Source organism: Nicotiana sylvestris, chromosome 3 (genome assembly GCF_000393655.2).
Source record: "Nicotiana sylvestris chromosome 3, ASM39365v2, whole genome shotgun sequence".
Taxonomy (NCBI): domain Eukaryota; kingdom Viridiplantae; phylum Streptophyta; class Magnoliopsida; order Solanales; family Solanaceae; genus Nicotiana; species Nicotiana sylvestris.
Genome location: NC_091059.1, coordinates 182,348,890 through 182,367,854, shown reverse-complemented (window position 1 = coordinate 182,367,854; position 18,965 = coordinate 182,348,890). Strand labels below are relative to the sequence as shown.

General features: G+C 38.9%; 1 long non-coding RNA gene across 1 annotated transcript in view; it reads right to left on the bottom strand.

The window, feature by feature from the left end:
- Nucleotides 1-5,435: 5,435 nt before the first annotated feature.
- Nucleotides 5,436-18,965, bottom strand: part of LOC138888765 (uncharacterized) — a 28,246-nt gene continuing 14,716 nt past the window's right edge. The window contains exon 2 of the long non-coding RNA XR_011406273.1: nucleotides 5,436-11,910. This is a non-coding gene — a long non-coding RNA (uncharacterized lncRNA). The remainder of the gene's footprint in view (nucleotides 11,911-18,965) is intronic.

Genomic DNA, 18,965 nt, shown 5'->3' with positions numbered 1-18,965 from the left:
TTCTTTCTTCTCTAATGGCAACAGGTGAATACTGATTCGTGTTTCCTTCACGTTTTCTGAATCTCCCAGGTTGACAATTTCGGTCTTGTCCAGGTTGGACTTAGGTCTGTTCTCAAAATTCTCAACTTCTTTGACAATCTCGTCAGGTGTGTCATCTTCCTCTGAATCAATGTCCGTTTGTTGGGTTGTCTCATTGCATGTCACAGTCATTGGTTCATCAATACAAGTAATAGTAATGATGTATAGGTAAAGTAATGAGAGAAAACAATAGCAATAAATATTTATTCATAAGAAAAATCAAAAATGTTTTTGATAAATTGAATCTTATTGCAGGAATTGAAAAGTACGAAAAGAAAATCATTTAGTAAACAGTGAATAATGCTTGTTTTAGCCTTGCTACCCCGAGGCTCGTCGGGCTTTCGTTGTCCTGATGGTCTAATTATTGAGATGTGCCCCTCTACTCACAGCTTGTATGGAAGGGCCTTCCTCCCCCTCCTCCTCAAGAATAATGCAATAGTCCATATCACCGTCCTCTAAAAACAAGTTTCTCACTACTGCAAGTTCTTCTTCATTTGACCCATAAATAATGTCGGCCTGTTGGAAGGTCTGCTCCAGATACGGTATTGGCTGACTTAGTAGGTAGTAAGGACCGCACCATGGTGTTGACCATCTATTGAATTCTTCCCAGGTGTATTCATATCCCAAACCGAAGGTAGTGCCATGTTTCTTGAGTTTTATGGGTCCTCCTTGGAGGTTCTTGCCTTTAGAGAGACTAGGAGGAGGAGTGGGTGGAGGGCCCATGGATCTTGTGAAATAAGATGATGATGCTAAAGTGCACGAACTAACCTTTAGGGAGGGGAATAAAAAGAAAGAAAACAAACAAACAAAAACAAAAGGTAATCAAGTCAGTGAGGATTATAAAAAGTATTGCAATATTTAAACACATAGTGCGGGAATGTAAAACGTGTCCTAAGTTGGAAACCTCTTTGTGCTCGAGGTAGGCCTAGCGACAATTGATTTAGACAACTTAGAATGCTAAATGCCTTATTTATTGATAAAAATTGGCGAATCCCAAAACGACACTAAATAAGCAAGAAATAAAGGTCACTAATTGTCATTGGCCTTATTACATTCATAAAGCGAAAAAGTAAATTCCTATCTATTTGGTCCCAGAAGGACCTTCCCCAAACTCGACATCCTTGGCTCCTTCGAACAGTTTTCCCAATTCGCGAAGTCCCAGCAACAGGTATGCTCTGGCTAGATGTCCACCTTTGGTCCCTTCAGCCTTTTGACAGTCTTTAACCTTTTTGAGAAATTTTCCCTCTAGTTCTACTATGCCCCGCTCAAAGTATCCTAGACTTTTGTTGGTACTGATAGCCATGTCTTTCCATTCCTCAATCAGCTTCTTGTTGGACTTGTGTATCTCGCGGTGTTCGCTCTCGGATTCACGGATCCTTTTGCGTAGCTGGTTGCATTTGACTTGTGCCTCGGCTTTCTCATCTATAATTCTGTGGCCTTGAACGAATCCTGGCTTGCCCAGACCATCCCAATTGTCTTCCAACCAACCATAATAGAAAGGGGTACAACCTACATGATATCTGTTTGGCACAATGGTGTCTTTCTCCATTACGATCTTGTAGTGCCACATGTGCTGGGATTGGCACTTGTGGGGACTATCATCATTTTGGAAATCAGCTCGAAGATGGCTGATCTTGTCAACCCTGGGTATGACTTGCTTCCTACCTGCTTGCCTCATAACTTGAAGAGGGACGTAAGGGTATGTTCCTCTTAGACCAATCAGTATCAGGAAAGGTGCATCTCTGGATCGGGCGATGAACTCCTCTGTCGGAAACCACTCGAACATCCATTGAGCCTGTTCTTCAGTCAGATTATCAAAGAGCTCAACCCATTCTTTGGCATTCTCAGGCTGAGTGAACATGTCGGGGATGTAATTCATTCGCTTTGGATGGTGGAAAGCGTGTGGTCATCCCAGGCCCTTCGCTGAATTTCTTGTCGGTATTTGCCCTTTTGGAGATGTTCCATGAGCCAAAGCTGAAGTAGTAGATTGCAGCCTTCAAAGTGTCTCGCTCCTCGTTGACACTTTTCTAAGGCTCGGTATATGTCTGAGATGATCATGGGTACAGTGCTGAATGTCTGCCCACCAATCCCCTCCATTAGGGTCTTGGTTACCATAGCCAGCCTAGTATGGATCCTCTCTTTCTTCATTGGAAACACGATCAGACCCAGGAAGTAAAACATGAAGACGAATACCCTACGATGGATATGTCCCAAGAATGTGATGACAAACTCGTCATGGTAGGTACAATATGATTTGCTATGACCGTAACTTTCATACAGGTAGTCAAAAAGGATGTACGATTCCTTTAGGCATTCCAATTCTGCATTCTTCTTCAAACCAATCATTTTTAGGAAACTCTTGCCTATGCGGTTCTCAGACATTAGCAAATCCGGGGTTTGCCATACTAGACCGGCCTGCCCTCCTATCTCCTCTAGCAAAGATGTCATTTCGATGTCCCCAAAGCGGAACACGACCCTTTTACAATCCCAAAATAAGTTAGCAGCCTCTATTATCATGTTGTTAGGCTGGATCTCTAGGAGGGATGGTAGATTACCTAGATATTTTCTAACGAGGGCTTTGTCACTAGAATGTAAATCTTCCCACCAACTCAACAATCTTGAGTGGATATTGGTGACCATGCCAAATTTGGGGACTTCGTGCCTCATAATTCTGCAAGGCAAATAAGGTTAGGCCCTTACCCCTGTCACACTTCCTTTTTTTACACCCCAAAAGGATATATAAGGGAGTTTTTTCCAATTTAAGTGACAATCGAAACAAGATTATTTACATCAAATTCAGAGTCACCACTTAGGATAATTTATGGTGTCCCAAGACACCAGTTTAAAATCCCGAATCGAGGAAGTTGACTCTTATTTATGGTCTGCGAACACAAAAATTCGGATAAGAAATTTTGTTAACCAGGGAGAAGGTGTTAGGCATTTCCAAGTTCCGTAGTTTTAGCATGGTTTCTTTGATCATACTTGGCTTTAATCAAATTGTCTAATTACTCATTTTAGAACCTATGTGCATTTGCCTCTTTTAATTAAGGAATTATCTTAAAATGGGTCACGCGCACGTGTACCTATTTATTTGGCACGTCAAAAATCATATCACACGAACGTGTCCACAATTAATAACGCTTTGTTATTATTGAGATTAACTATCCAAAGTCGCCCGAATGCGTACTCCGGTGTTAATTTGGAATTACAATTATGTTACGCGAACACATATATAATCACGATTGATCAATTAAAAGCGAGCGTAAAGCACTTTAAGGTGTTCATTATTCTTCCTAAACTATGAGATTTTTTGTGAGGTCATGATCTATGGATATGAAATTATTGTGAAAGAAATGCATAATTTTAGCTATTATGAAAAGATGGGCTAGCTTTCACGTCTCTTATTATTGTCGGGCTGCGCAAAAATTTAATTAACTTATTCGAGTCCAAATTTAATTCTTATGCAACCAAACAAATTCCGAAAATTCATAATCCACTTCTCGATTTCACCCAAGTAATCCTCCACTTTATTTGCCTTAGCAGTCCATTTCCCAATTCATCTTTTAGCTTTTTAAATCTTAAAACACATGGATAAAAATTCTTAGTCATGCCTTTCAATGTTCTTGCAATTTCAAACGTTATCCAAATACAATAGCCAACATGAAATAATTTTGTATAAAAAGCTAATGAAATAAACACATAAAACACTCAAAGCTATCAACAAAGGCAAACAAAAATATGAAACCAGCAGTAATGAACAAGAAAGTGGGCCTTGAGTGAGCTTTTCAAATTTTAAAAAAACATGCTAAATTCAACTAAAACAAGTAAACCCAAGAACAATAGGATATTTGCTAAACAAGGCAGAAATTTCATTGAAGCAGGAGGTGAAAGGGATGAACCTTAAGGACAACGAAAACTGACCATGAACGGGAACTTTCCGGCAACCTCGAACTTCGACTCAAACTCGGCTCATTTTGTAGTGGTTGATGTAGTGCGGAGGAGCTACTTAGTTTGTGTGAAAAATGACAGCCTTTGCAGTGATTTTTCGGATTTTTTTGGGGACTGTTCACGCGGGAAAAAAAACTAGCTGGAGATGGGAAAACATCGGCGAAATACCGGTGAGAGTGAGCTAGCAGAGAACGATTTTTATGGATTCGAATAGACTATTTTTTAGGAGTGGAATAAAGCTTAACTAATCAGATGCTCTAATGGCTGCTTTGTGTACTACTTTGGAGCCACGTTAATGGAGTAATGAAAAGAGACCAATGAACTCCATTTTTTGTAAGCTTTTGCTGAACTCCATTTTCGTGTGTTCAAACAGATCCATTTTCTCTTGTTTCTTTTTGTTCTCTTTTCTATTTGTGTGTCTTTTTTGTGTGTGTTTCAGGTGGTTTAGTAGCTTTATAGTTTTTATGGTAGTTTTTAGGAAGAGATGAGGTAAGGAAGATGAGTGTGTGTCATGTATTCAAAGAAGAAGAAGAAAGGAAAAATGGTCCTCCTCTGTTTTTCATGTCCCTCTCCCCATTTCTCTGTTTTTCGTTCCTTAGCCCCCTCTCGTTCTGTCCGTTTTCTCATTGTTTCTATGTGTGTGCTTTTATATATTGTTATATTTTGGTGAGAAAGCTAGTGTATGGTCCCCCCTTAAAAAGAAAATGCCAAAAATTAAAATTGTGACCAAAATGAATTAATTCTGTTTTGGATGGAAGGACTACACGTGATTTTGAGAGGATATGGAGGAAAATCAATTTAGGAGGTGGGACCCACTATAGAATAAGAAGTTAAGGACAAAATATATGGGGGCCACGTAAGGGATCTAATTCTCTTTCCACCTTCTTTTCTTTCTTCTTTGATTTTTTCTTTTGCTTTTTTCACGTTTTTCCTTTTTTTTTTTGGTGTGTTTTTGGTTGATTTTATTTATTTATTTATTTATTTTTAGTTAATAAAATAAATTACTACTCCTACTTGATAAATATATAAAGATAAAAAATGTTAAATATCCAAAATTCATTCATTAAAATCCAACTTGAAATGGATAGAGTAGACCCTTTAAAAATATATTTTGGAAGCTTTTTTTTTTTGAGAATAAGAACACAATTAATATGTAAAATTGTGACTATTTTTTGTTGTTTTCAATTTTTCTAAAATAAACCTATAAAAGGTGAAATAAAACTAAAATATTAAGATTAAACTTTAAAAATATTTACATACTATAAAGTGATGAAAAATTCAAATATAGTCAAAAATTAGGTGCTCACAGCTGCCCCTCTTTGTTCGGAAACACGAAGAGTTTTCGGGCAAAGATAAAGTGAGTCATGTGACTAATTTTTGACAATATCGTTATTCAAAAGAGAAAGAAAAAGGCGCAACCAAGTCCGGGTTTTGGACAACCTACATATCCCGTGTTATAAGGGAATTAGGTCGCGTGTAGTTCAAGGAGAATGATGGAATGCCGAGTTAGAGAGTCGAGTGAAGTTCCGTAGAGGCTCCAATCTGTGGTCCTATTATTACATCCAAATCACAAAATGAAAAAGACTAACTAAGCCTGTCACCTATGAGTTACAAGATTCCTATCTATAAGTCTTCCGAAGCTTGATCTTGAGTCTTGAATGGTTCTTCATGCAGACTTTAGATTTGAACCTTGACGCTTGCTAGTTGCAGGTGCTAGTTCATTCTTCTTCAGCTTTTCGGATCAAGACCGGACATACCATGCTTGTGACTTCAGTCATGTCTTGAGCAGCTCATATCTTTCATCAACTTCTGCATTTGTATTCACTTCTTGCCCTTTTTTTAATTCTGGATTGTGACTAACTTCCTTTGATCATCTCAGACTATTGACTCGCATTCTTGCCGCGAGCTTCTTTTGTTGTTGACTTGAATTGCATTTTGAAGTGAATTCCCTTATTTTCCAGGTGGGTGCCTGATTGCCAAAACTTGAACTGTCTTCTTTCGAAACTTGAACCGTTTTCCCTTGTTCTCTAGGTGAGTGCCTGATTGTTGAAACTTTCTGTGTTTCCCCGGAACTGCTTCCCCTTGAAACTTGCACTATCTTCCCTTGAAACTTGAACTGTCTTCCCTTGTTCTCAAGGTAGGCGCCTGATTGCTGAAACTCGAACTGCTTTCCCTTGAAACTTAAATGCTTTCCTTTGAAACTTGAGTTGTTTTCCCTTGTTCTCCCGGCACCTAATATTACAACAAAACAAAAAAAACTTTTCTGCCCCAGTTTGCACTTGGAAGATTTGTGAGTTGTTAGCAAACCTATGAATTACATATGCTATTGATGAAGGATGCAATTGAAGATTCGACTAGGATGTGCGTCTCCTAAAAGTGATTAAGCTTGCGAAAAACTATAAATTAAGCTTGACTAAAGTAAAGGCTGACCCTATTCTCTAGGCAGGGCCCCTGATTTCAAGAAAAATAAACATTGATAACTTAAGAAAACTAAAAATTGACCTTTTTTTTCAAATTCAGACTTCCTTTTTTGTTTTTAAATTATTATCCTAGGAGAAAATTCATCGGACTAGGTTTTCTATCTTAGGAGAAAGATTTATCAGACTAAGATTTTGATCCTAAGAGAAAGTTCATCAGACTAGGTCTTTTTTTTTTGTATCTTAGGAGAAAGATTCATCAGACTAAGATTTCTATCCTAGGAGAAAGTTCATCAGACTAGGTCTTCTATCTTAGGAGAAAAATTCATCAGACGAAGATTTCGATCCTAGGAGAAAATTCATCAAACTAGGTTTTCTATCTTAGGAGAAAGATTCATCTGACCTAAACTATTTTTCATCTTTCTTTCTGTTTCTCTTTTTTTTCCCCAGCTTCTATTTTTGAGGGCATGGACCTTTGACAATTTTTTTTCTACTTAGAGCTTTTAAAAGTTGCCCTAGTTTGTACTCTTGGGGCATGAAATTTTATTGTTATTTCATTTTTTTCATTTTTTTTGACTTTTGACTCTAAACTTGATTCCAAAAGAGGGTGGTCAAAGAAAATAACACAGACTCAAAGTGGTGACAAAGGGTATAAAGTGTTTGGGTGGCAGAAAAAGGGCCTCCCAACCTCGAGAACGCCAAATATAGTATCTTTTCGCGATCACAATATTGACGAACATGTCTGTCTTCTTGGTGTGTCGTGGTCACAAGACACTTTCCATCCCTTGTCAAACTTTCCAACAAACTTCAATTGATTAAACATCCTCAATCCCGATTTTCACAATGATTTGAAGGTGAATTTTACTCGACCTTAATTCTAAAGTATTTCAACTCTTTATTCATCCTCAAATCTTATTTTATTTTTTAGCTATCCAATCTCAGATTAAATCAGTTTCTAAAATCTGGACAAAATTTCCGCATGCATTCATGTCATTAGAACTAGCAAGAAAAGAACTAAGAACAGAATGACACAAAAGGACAAATTGTATTTTATTGAGTAAAAGATGAAAGGGTTTGACAACAAGACAAACAACCTAAAATCCGAGTTACAACCGTTTAATAACCCACATAATGAAAATAGCAATAGAACAGACTGACAAGACTCACACAAACAGAATGAAGGGATAGAAGGGTTTGACTCAATAAAACAAATAAAATCTGGATGACAACCCTGAAATAACCCAGATAGTAGAAAAAACATCAAAACAAGCTACCAAGATTTCTTCCTAGTAAGGAGAGAATGACTTTTCAATTTCTAAGCTTGACATTTAGCCACAAATTTGCTCATAGAATCACCATGGCCTTCTCTAATTTTAGTCGGCAAATTCCCGAGAGAATTCTCATACTCCATGTCACCACGCATCACCCCTACAAAGTGTGCATCATCATGTGCAGGTAAAGTACTCTGCGCGATACTCTAGGTGTCACTGTCTTGGATCACAATCAGTTTTTCCTGGATCATCCTTTCTATTTCTCTTTTCAAATCCTGACAGCTTTTAACATTGTTCCCCTAGGCATTGGAATGGTATTCACACCTTTTAGAAGGGCCAAAGCTTCTTGCACGTGGGTCCACATGATTTGGAAGAATGGGTGCAATCATGTCATGATGCTTTAACTTCTCAAATAAGCTTGCATAGGACTCTCCTATTAGCTTAAAATTATCTTTCAATCTTTGTTCTCTTCTATACCCTGGCTTGGATGTGGGTAATAGGGCACTTGAAAATTTTGTAGAGGTTTTTGGGGGGTTTTGAGGTGCTGATGCTCGCCTTCTGGGTTGTTTTGGTGGTTTAACAACATACTGAGGTGGAGCGATATAGTATTGTAGGTTCTGAGGGGGATAGTAATGCTTAGGGGAGTTACCGAAAAATAGACTAGGCTGGTCATACCTTCGAGACGTTCTCCCAGGACCTCTTCTCGACCCTGATGTCATCATTATTTCTTCATCCACCTCATTCGTGTCACCAGATTCAATTTGGACTGCCTGGGTTGCAGCTTTGAGAGCTACTTGACTTATAATTCTGCCTGTCTTAAGGCCATTCTCTACCATTTCTCCCATTTTGATTGCTTCCAAGAAGGATTTGCCAACTGCGAACATCATGTTTTGAAAGTAATCTGGCTCTTGCGCCTGAAGGAAGACAGTGATTAGCTCGTGGTCATCTATGGGTGGCTTAACTCTAGCTGCTTGCTCTCTCCATTTAATGGCACATTCCCTGAAATTTTCACTTAGTTTCTTCTTCAGGTTTGAAAGGGAATTGCGGTCTGGGGAAATGTCAATGTTGTATTGGGAATGTTTGACAAAGGCCCGAGCCATGTCATCCCAGACATGCCAATGAGAGGTATTTTGATCTATAAACGATTCGGAGGCTGCTCCCGTAAGGCTTTCCCCAAAATAAGCTATTAGCAATTCTTCTTTTCTTCCGGCACCTCTGAGATGATTGCAATACCTTTTTAAGTGGGTTATGGGGTCTCCATGTCCATCATACTTTTAAAATTTGGGAGTCTTGAAACCGAGTGGCAAGTGGACATCGAGGAACATACATAGATCCTTGAAGGCGATACTCTTCTGACCTGCCAACCCTGGCATGTTTTTCAATTGTTGTTCTAAGCTTTTCACTCTTTGGGTCATTTCTTCTTGTGCCATCTTTTGGGATGGATCCTCAATCTTTGCAGGAAGATCAAATAGGTACGAGTGGTACTCAGGAGAGTAGTACTACTCTTGCTGGGTAGCAAATTATGACTTATGAGTTTTCCTCTGCACCACCATCGGCTGGAAGATGGGCATGACATTAGTGGTTGTCTGATTGGTTGTCAATGACAAACTTTGAGAGCATGAAACAGAAGTTCCAGCTGTAGTTGTACAGTTGGAATAATGACTAAACCCAAGTGGATACGATTGATTAGACAATCAGACCGAAATAACAGTAGTCGAGATGGGTGTGAACTCTGGGAAACCATGAGAAGAAAAGGACGGTCCTTGGTCGTTGGCCAATGCTTGACACATTTCAGTCATTTGCTGCTTTAGTACCCTATTTTGCTCAACCACAATAGACTTTTGCTGAACCCTCTGACCCTGAGTCTCTTGAGCACTAGTATCAGCTTCAATGACAGTTGTCAATGACATTTTTCCCTTAGATCTTGTGAATTATGGATGTGTTGCCAACTTACCACAAACCGACCACCTCAAACTTTCTTCACAATTCAAAACAAACAACATGTTAGAATGGTTACTCTTCTTCTTCTTCTTCTTCTTCTTCTTTTTTTACTTTTTTTTTCTTTATTTTCTTTTTTTTTCTTTTGCTTTTAAAACATTTGATCGAACCTGATGTGGGTTGACTACGTATCATGATGATGCATGTCGCGCCCCCTTTTTCTAGAGCGAAATCGAGTTTATGACATTTGGAGGGACAACTCATTCCTTTTGGGAATTGGGTTTACGTTTAAAGAGTCGCCACCTAATGATTAGGGTGCATTAGGACACCAAAAGAGTTTGAATATGAATAATCAGAGATTAGGGTAAGGGCTTGAAATTATTCCAAGGGGAAGGTGTTAGGCACCCCTCAGAATCCACTAGTGTGGTTCCCGGCCAGGAAATTATTATGAATTTGGGGTGCAATTGACATATAGACAAATAAAGCTCAAATAAGAGGGGGTTTCATATAAGGGTTTGCAAATAAACAAAGTTTGGAAGAGCAAAGAAAGCTGATTTTTAACGAAGGAGTTGAAATAATAAAAGGAATAAAGAAATAAGGGAAAGGGGTCCTAGGTTTATTAATAATATGGATCACCCAATGGTCGGTAATCACTCCTTAATGAGTTGCTACACGTGATATTATCGCGTGGTCATCATATCCATATCTACCCTTTTCACCCCGTTAAGGTATTTACAGTGCGGATTGGTCTCGTTTACTTATTGCATGCTATTACCCGTCCCAATCCTATCAGTCCCAAAGGTATTTAGGACTACTAATCTTAAAAGGGAGGGATATTAGGCTTATTTGTAGTTTCAAAGGAAAAAACTTGAAGGCGACATACAAAACACGTATTGCAAATTGGGGAAAACATATAATAAGCAGAGGCTCAGATATACCTCCTTAAACAAAGAAACACGTAATTAGCATGACTTACATATACTGTTTAGGCCTGATTTAAAAGGTATTGAAGATGAGTGAGAGGAAATTGTTGAGACAGTTTCAACTTATCACATAACTCAGATAAGAAGTCCGAATCAGGCCTGCCTGCTGGTTGTAATTATTCACAGAAGCAGATTCAGTTTATATTTATTACCCCAGGGCTTGCCTAAGTGTTTTGACGGGGTCCTATAGGCATGATATCTATTGAACTTTGAAGGTGATGAGCTAGTAAAACTTGGAATGAATTATTTAAAGTCCTATATGCATACTTGTTAAACTAGTTAAGTGAGGGACTCAGATTATTAAAGAGAGACATAATTTAAATGAATTGATTACAAGTTCTGCAAATGATGATATCCATTATTACTAATTTTAGATCTAACACTGAGTGAGGCAAATCAGATTTTTTATTAGAAACTCCTATAGGCATGCTTTCTAGGCATTACTGATTAAACCTTTATAGACGGGGTACCTAAGTGCAGAACTATTTGAAACCTATAGACATGGTATCTAAATTCAGAAGCGGTTTAAAACCTATAGACATGGTATCTAAATGCAGAAACTGTTTAAAACCTATCGACATGGTATCTAATGTAGTTGAATATGCAGAATTTAGAACGATCCTATAGGCATGGTTTCTATATGTGATCGAATATGCAGAATTAGAACAACCTATAAGCATGATTTCCACCCTTTGCATGCATAGTTACTCACCTCTTTTCACTAGCCATCCCCAAGTGTTTATTACAACTTATTACAAACCGGAATAGTAAATTACATCAGAAAATACAAATAAGAGCACAACTATAGGTAGCCTGATTCTGACTTCCTCACTAAGTTATGAGATAAACCAACTCAAAGACCATTGATCCAAAGCCTTTCTCAACTTGAGTGTGTCAGAGTTCCCTACGAGCCTCAATGGGACTCTGGACAGTGATCACACCCAAATTGTATTATCAGAATGGGGATAAGTGCAGTGTGGAAGGCCCAACCCTCAAGTGTCCAAGTTCAGAGGGAGCGCAAGGGGTCCCAAGGCAAGGCTCACATGAGGGGAGCAGAACTTAAAGTCCAAGGGAGAGTGCAAGTGCAGAAACAGAACTTTAAGAACTAGGGAAGTAAAGAAAAGGGAAAAAGGTACTGGGACATAGTTACAGAATTGATAACTTTGCACAAAATGGGGTGGGGGATTGGGAACTGATTGCAAATATCCCATGCTTGGCAATGGTAGGCTTTGGGCATGTACAACAATGGAGATGCTGGCATGCCTATAAGCCTATCTGAACATACAACAACAAAGAATCATAGGGGTTAGGATCCTAGGGGGATCAAGTTTGAGTCATGGATAGTAATATTCAGTAATGTCATGCCTCAAGCAAACCATAGTATCAAACACATTAGAACAAGGGTTTGGGGTTCATAACAGGACATGTAGAAGGAAATTGCAGCATGCTAAAGTAAGTATTGAATCATACATAAGCAGTCGACAGACAAGAAGGTAAAAGTATTAAGTAAAAACATTGTTATGATTGCTGAAAATCTTAATGAGAACATACAAGTTTCAAAGAGGCAAAGTACAATAAAAGCAAGTAACAGGACTTGAAATCAGGCCACAATACAAGTAACAAGAGAGAATGCCTTTTGAAGGTGAGTGTGAGTTCAGAAAACTAAGAGTGTCTATGTGTGTCTGTGTTAATGAGAAAGCCAAGTATTTATAGTTTGAAAATAGGCAGAAATAAGGCAAGAAAATAATTATGGAACCGTGTAGAAATTAAAATCAATCAGCATAAGACTTACTTTAATTAAAGAGTTAAAATCAAACGGTAACATGCAAGTGCTAAATAAGGAAAGAAATCACATAGGGCTGAATATGACCAATAATGAAGTATTTCCAGCATAGTACAAGTACACAGTAGGTAATAGAGGCTAGGTTCATCATACTAATCAAGAAAAGGTCTGTAAGAATCCAACACCAATGTAATCAAGGTAAGGGTATTAATCAAATTGAATAGAAAAGGTAGGGTTTGAAAGTTCAAAGGAAAGTATTCAAATAGGTCCAACAAATAGGGAAATTCAGTACAACAAGGAAAAAATCAATTACAAGAGTGCAATCAGAATTACACAAAGAGGTTTGAAATCAGTCCACAATTAAGGGTTATTTTGAGAGGGAAATTTAGCATATAAAAGAGTGCATAACATTAGGCATACGAACTGAACTCATGACAAAAAGAATAATCACATGATAGTCACATAGGTTAATAGAGAAAAGGGAGAGTATCAGAAACATACAAAAGGGTCCAGTAGAAAGACCTTTCTGAAAATACAGTCGAGTTTCAATGATAGCAGGAGATCAAAATCACATGAAGCAACAGAAGTTGAAACAAAGATTTCGAAACTCAGTCGAGCAGTAGATGAAACAACTTCAGAAACTCGAATAGGTCCAAAGAGATTAGGGTTTTGAAACCAAACAAGTTCAGAGATGAGGAACAAGCAATTCACATAGCAAATAGCCTCAAAACTCGAACGAACCCCCAAATTTTAGGGTTTTCACCATCAATCGAGTATAGTGTTGAAAGACAAGAGAATCAGGCAAACAAATATCAACAAAGAAAATAAAATCAGAAACCTTAAGAAAGAACCAAGACTTTTAACATCAGGAAACACAGTAGAAGAATCATCATAAGAAATACAGTAGAAGAATCAACATAAGAAACACAGTAGAAGAACAACATAAGAAACACGGTAGAAGAATCAACATAAGAAACACAATAGAAGGTCAACATAAGAAATACAATAGAACACGTTAAAAATTAGAAAAGCTTTGAAATGACTTAACATAACCCTAAATCGGAAAAGGTAAAGGTTTTAAATGTAAAGTTTTGAAAGAAACTTTGAGAAAACACAGATCTACAATAGATCTAAAAGAATCAGAGGAACCTCGAAGGTTAGGGTTTCGAAAGAACCCAGATGGTGAGAAAGGCTTGGAAGGTCATTGATCTAAGCAGGAGAAGTCAAGATCATGCTTGAATAGCCATGGATGGCTGGAGCAAGGTCGAAGACAACTATAGAACTCAAATAAAACAAATTCTGGGCCAAGCTTCTTCAAGTTCTGACCTTGAAACCATAGTAATTAGGTGTGTAGGAGTCATAGGAGGCTGGTACAGGCCTTTAATGGCTTTGGAAGCCATGCATTCAGACAATTTTAGGGTGGAAACGGAGGGAGGCGGCTAGGGTTTGAGAGGAGCTTGAGAGAAAACTGTGAGAAGGGGGAATTCAAGGGCGACTACAGATGGGAAATGATTAGGGTTAGGGGGTAATTGGGAATTAAAAAGGAAAGAGTTAACGGTGGCCGTTGATCATTTTGATCAACAGCTTGGATTGATGGGGAATCTGGGCGGGTTATTTTAAAGGGTCGTGGGTCGGGTAGATTAGGATTTGGGCAGGGTAATTGGGTTCTGGAATTGGGTCTAATTAGAGGTTCAAATCCGGCTAAAATTGAAATGCAAATGGGTTATCATAGCCATTTTCCCTCATTTATTTTATAAAAATAGTAAAATAATTTTTGGAAATAAATTAAAGGTATTAAATGATTAATAATACGTAATTATTAAATTAAAAAATATTGGAGTTAATTTTATAACTATAAATACAATTAAATCTTAAAAGAGGTCAATATTGCAATTATATGCAATTTAGCTTTAAAAATACCAAATAAATTTATAAAAAATATGTAAAAATTATGCTAGATATATTTTAATATAAATATGAGAATCCAGTAAATGAATCACCCAAAATAATAATTTTGGGGATAATTACTCAGGTTTTCTTGATAAAATAGGGCAATAAATTAATTTAAAAATCTTTAAAAATTAAGAAAAAAATAATAAAACCTCGGGACATACTTATATATGCACATACATGCTATTTTGAGAGTATTTTGCATATTAAAAATATACAGGGAAAAATTGAGTATCAACAAATGTCCCTCTTTACCTGGGAAGGATGAAAGAGTTGTTGGGTAAATATATAATGACCAATTTTGACCGAACGAAATGGTTCGAGAAGACTTAGGCCGTAATATGGTTTTTGATCTACCTACATATCCTTGGTTTCACAAGAATCAGGCCGTATGTAGTTCGGGATCCTTCGGTGGAATATGCCGATGGAGACTTTTCAAGAACGGACGCAATATTCAGGTTGGGGTGAATAGTTTGAAACCTGACAGGGCTGCGGGAATTGGAGCGGGATAGCTCCTGACGAGATGGCCATTGCTCGCTAGTTTACCTACAAGTAAGCGATACAAGCATATATTGTGCGTAAATTTAAACATGATGCAAATTCCCGTTAGACCATGAAAGTTGTCTTTGGATGGTTAGGATGACGTCCTTAGACCATGACGTCCTGGGCCATGAAGCGTATAATAAAGGATTCGCAGGCCATGAAATGATGCTCTCGGGCTATGAGAATGATGCCTTCGAACTATGATGCCTTTGAATAATGATATGCAAAAGATAAAAGGGGTCCTCAGGCCATGAAATGGTGTTCTCGGGCTATGAGAATGGTGCCTCCGAACAATGATGCCTTCGGATAATTTGGAGATCTTTCAGCCCATGAGATGTAGTGTCTGGCGATCTTTCAGCCTATGCAATGCAGTAGGTGGTGATCTTTCAGCCAATGCAAATGTAAATAAGGTGGCGACCTTTCAGCCGTGCACATGTAAATAAAGTGGCGATCTTTCAGCTATGCAGATGTAAATAAGGTGGCGATCTTTCAGCCATGCACATGTAAATAAGGTGGCGATCTTTCAGTCGTGCAAGTGTAAATAAGGTGGCGGTCTTTCGGCCATGCAAATGTAAATAAGGTGGCGATCTTTCAACCATGTAGATATAAATAAGATGGCAATCTTTCAGCCGATGCGAATGTAAATAAGATGACGATCTTTCAGCCGATGCAAATGTAAATAAGGTGGCGATCTTTCAGCCGATGCGAATGTAAATAAGGTGGTGATCTTTCAGCCGATGCGAATGCAAATAAGGTGGCGATCTTTCAGCCAATGCAAATGGAGGTAGAGCTTAACCTCGGAAGGAATAATGGTAGCCTTATGCAATGCAGTAATGTAGATAGAGATAAAGCTTAACCTCAAAAGGCAGAAAGGTAGCCTTATGCAATGCAAGAATGCAGATGGAGACAGAGCTTAGTCTCGGAAGGCAGAATGGTAGCCTTATGCAATGCAAGAATGCAGATGGAGATAGAGCTTAGTCTTGGAAGGAAGTATGGTAACCTTATGCAATGCAAAAATGCAGATGGGGACAAAGCTTAGTCTCGGAAGGCAGAATGGTAGCCTTATGCAATGCAAGAATGCAGATGGAGACAGAGCTTAGTCTCGGAAGGCAAAATGGTAGCCTTATGCAATGCAAGAATGCAGATAGAGATAGAGCTTAGTCTCTGAAGGCAAAATGGTAGCCTTATGCAATGCAAGAATGCATATAGAGATATAGCTTAGTCTTGGAAGGCAAAATGGTAGCCTTATGCAAGAAGTAAAAGGGCAAATGATAATAGAATTTTCTTAGCTGATAACGGATTGCGATATTGCGACTGTTGGGGATACTGTGTCTGCTGGGGACACTGTGTGTGGGTAACGGCTGTGAGTAAGTGCAACGGTTCTAAGAGTTGTATTTTTGAGCAATGTGAGTCTCGTGAGTGTATAGTATATTTGACGATTTTGCAACTCAAGTGCCTGCATCCGAAGAAAAATCGTGAGTTTTGTAAAAGGGGGAGGTTAGTTCGTATCCCCGCTGGCTCTGCTTGACCTTCTCGGCTTTGATCTGGTGATACTATATGTATCATTGGGGTACCGTTGCTAAACAAGGCAATTTTGGCAATAAACATGCATGATTTAGTAAAGGCATACATAAATACATAATTAAGAATAGTTTTCTTTAGATGAACCAACGACTGCGACGTGGTTCAAGACATTGCAACCCTTCTTGTTACGGAATTTTGAGGGTCCTCCTCAAAATCTTGCCCCAGTTTAATGTATTGATGCCTTCGACTGCTGCTAGTGATGATTGGCTGAAATTAACTTCTCCTCCTCAAAATTCTACCTCAGTTTCCAATTGTGTGTGGGGGGGGGGGATAAAAGTCTTATTGAATTGTGACCTAACCCATAGGGCTGCCTACGTATCCCCTCTTAAACGGGAATTAGGTCAGGCGTAGTTCAAATTACATCATATGAGGAAATCATAAAGATTACACATAGTAATGCTTGACTGCATCTGAATTGATCGGCTTCGGCCAGACTTCTCCATCCATTTCTGCGAGTATGAGGGCTCCTCCTATCAGAACCTGGTGAACCATGTATGGACCTTGCCAGTTGGGAGAGAATTTCCCCTTAGCTTCATCTTAATGTGGAAAATTTTTATTTAACACTAGCTGCCCCGGTGTGAACTTTCTTGGCTTGACCCTTTTGTTTAAGGCTATGGACATTCTGTTCTGATAAAGTTGATCATGGAAAACAGCATTCATTCTCTTTCCATCGATAAGAGCTTGCTGCTCATAACGACTCTTCACCCACTCTACATCGTCGAGCTCAGCTTCTTGTAATATCCTTTGGGAGGGAATTTCCATTTCGGCGGGAATGACTGCCTCTGTACCCTAAACCAGCATATAGAGGGTTTCCTCGATTGATGTGTGGACTGTGGTGTGATATCATAATAAAGCAAATAATAACTTCTCGTGCCACTGTTTATGCTTCTCTATCATTTTCCTTAATATCTTCTTGATATTCTTATTGGCGGCTTCTACTACTCCATTTATCTGAGGTCTATAGGCTGTAAAATTCTTGTGTCTGATCTTGAAGGTTCCACACATGGCTTTCATCAAGTCACTATTGAGGTTGGAACCATTATCAGTGATGATTGACTCTGGAATCCTGAATCGACAAACGATGTGGTTGCAAACAAAGTCTGCCACGACTTTCTTAGTTACTGCTCTGTAAGATGCTGCTTCAACCCATTTGGTGAAATAGTCGATTGCTACTAGGGTAAACCTGTGCCCTTTGGAAGTGGCAAGCTCGATTGGTCCAATAACATCCTTTCCCCAGACGGCGAACGGCCATGGCAAGCTTGTTGCATTAAGCTTATTCGAAGGTACCTTTATCATGTCTGCATGTATCTGGCAGCGGTGGCATCTCCGGACATACTGGATGCAATCCATCTCCATAGTCATCCAAAAGTAACCAGCTCGGAGTATCCTCTTTACTAGGACAAAGCCATTCATATGTGGACCGCAGGTCCCAGCGTGAATTTCCTCTAGTATCCTGGATGCTTCCTTTGCGTAGACACACCTTAGTAACCCCAAATCAGGAGTCCTCCTATACAGGATCCCTCCGATGTGAAAGCAATTGTTGGACAACCTCTGAAAGGTGCGTTTCTGAGTAGGATTTGCAAGTTCTGGGTATTTGCCTTTTGCCAAATATTCTTTGATATCATGAAACCATGGTTTTCCATCTGCTTCTTCTTCAACATGGGCGCAATAAGCTGGCTGATCATGGATCTTTACTAGAATGGGATCAATGAAGGTTTTGTCTGGATGTTGTATCATGGATGATAGGATAGCCAATGCATCGACGAACTTATTTTGGACTCTAGGAACATATTGGAACTCCATCTTCGCGAACCTCTTTCTCAATCCCTGTACATGATGCAGATACGGGAGTATCTTAGAGTTCTTGGTTGCCCATTCTTCTCGAACCTGATGTATAAGTAGGTCCGAATCTACGATCACTAGCAACTCGTGAATGTTCATGTCAATATCCATTTTGAGCCCTAAGATGCAAGCTTCGTACTCGGCCATATTATTGGTGCGCGGGAACCTGAGTTTGGTGGACACCGGATAATACTGACCGGTTTCTGATACCAGGACTACTCCTATGCCAACTCCTTTAAAATTTGCTGCTCCATAAAAAAATAATCTCCAACCATCATAGGATTCCACAATGTCTTCTCCTATGAATGACACCTCTTCGTCAGGAAAATACATTTTCAGGGGTTCGTATTCTCCATCAACGGGATTTTCAGCAAGGTGATCTACCAATGCCTGGCCCTTGATTGCTTTCTAAGTCACGTAAACAATGTTGAACTCACTCAACAGGAATTGCCACTTGGCTAGCTTGCTAGTGGACATGGGCTTCTGGAAGATGTACTTTAAAGGATCCATCCTTGATATGAGATATGTAGTATAGGCATAGAAGTAGTGCCTCAACTTCTGAGCTACCCAGGTCAAAACACAGTAGGTGCATTCTAACAGAGAATACCGGGCCTCGTACGGGGTGAAC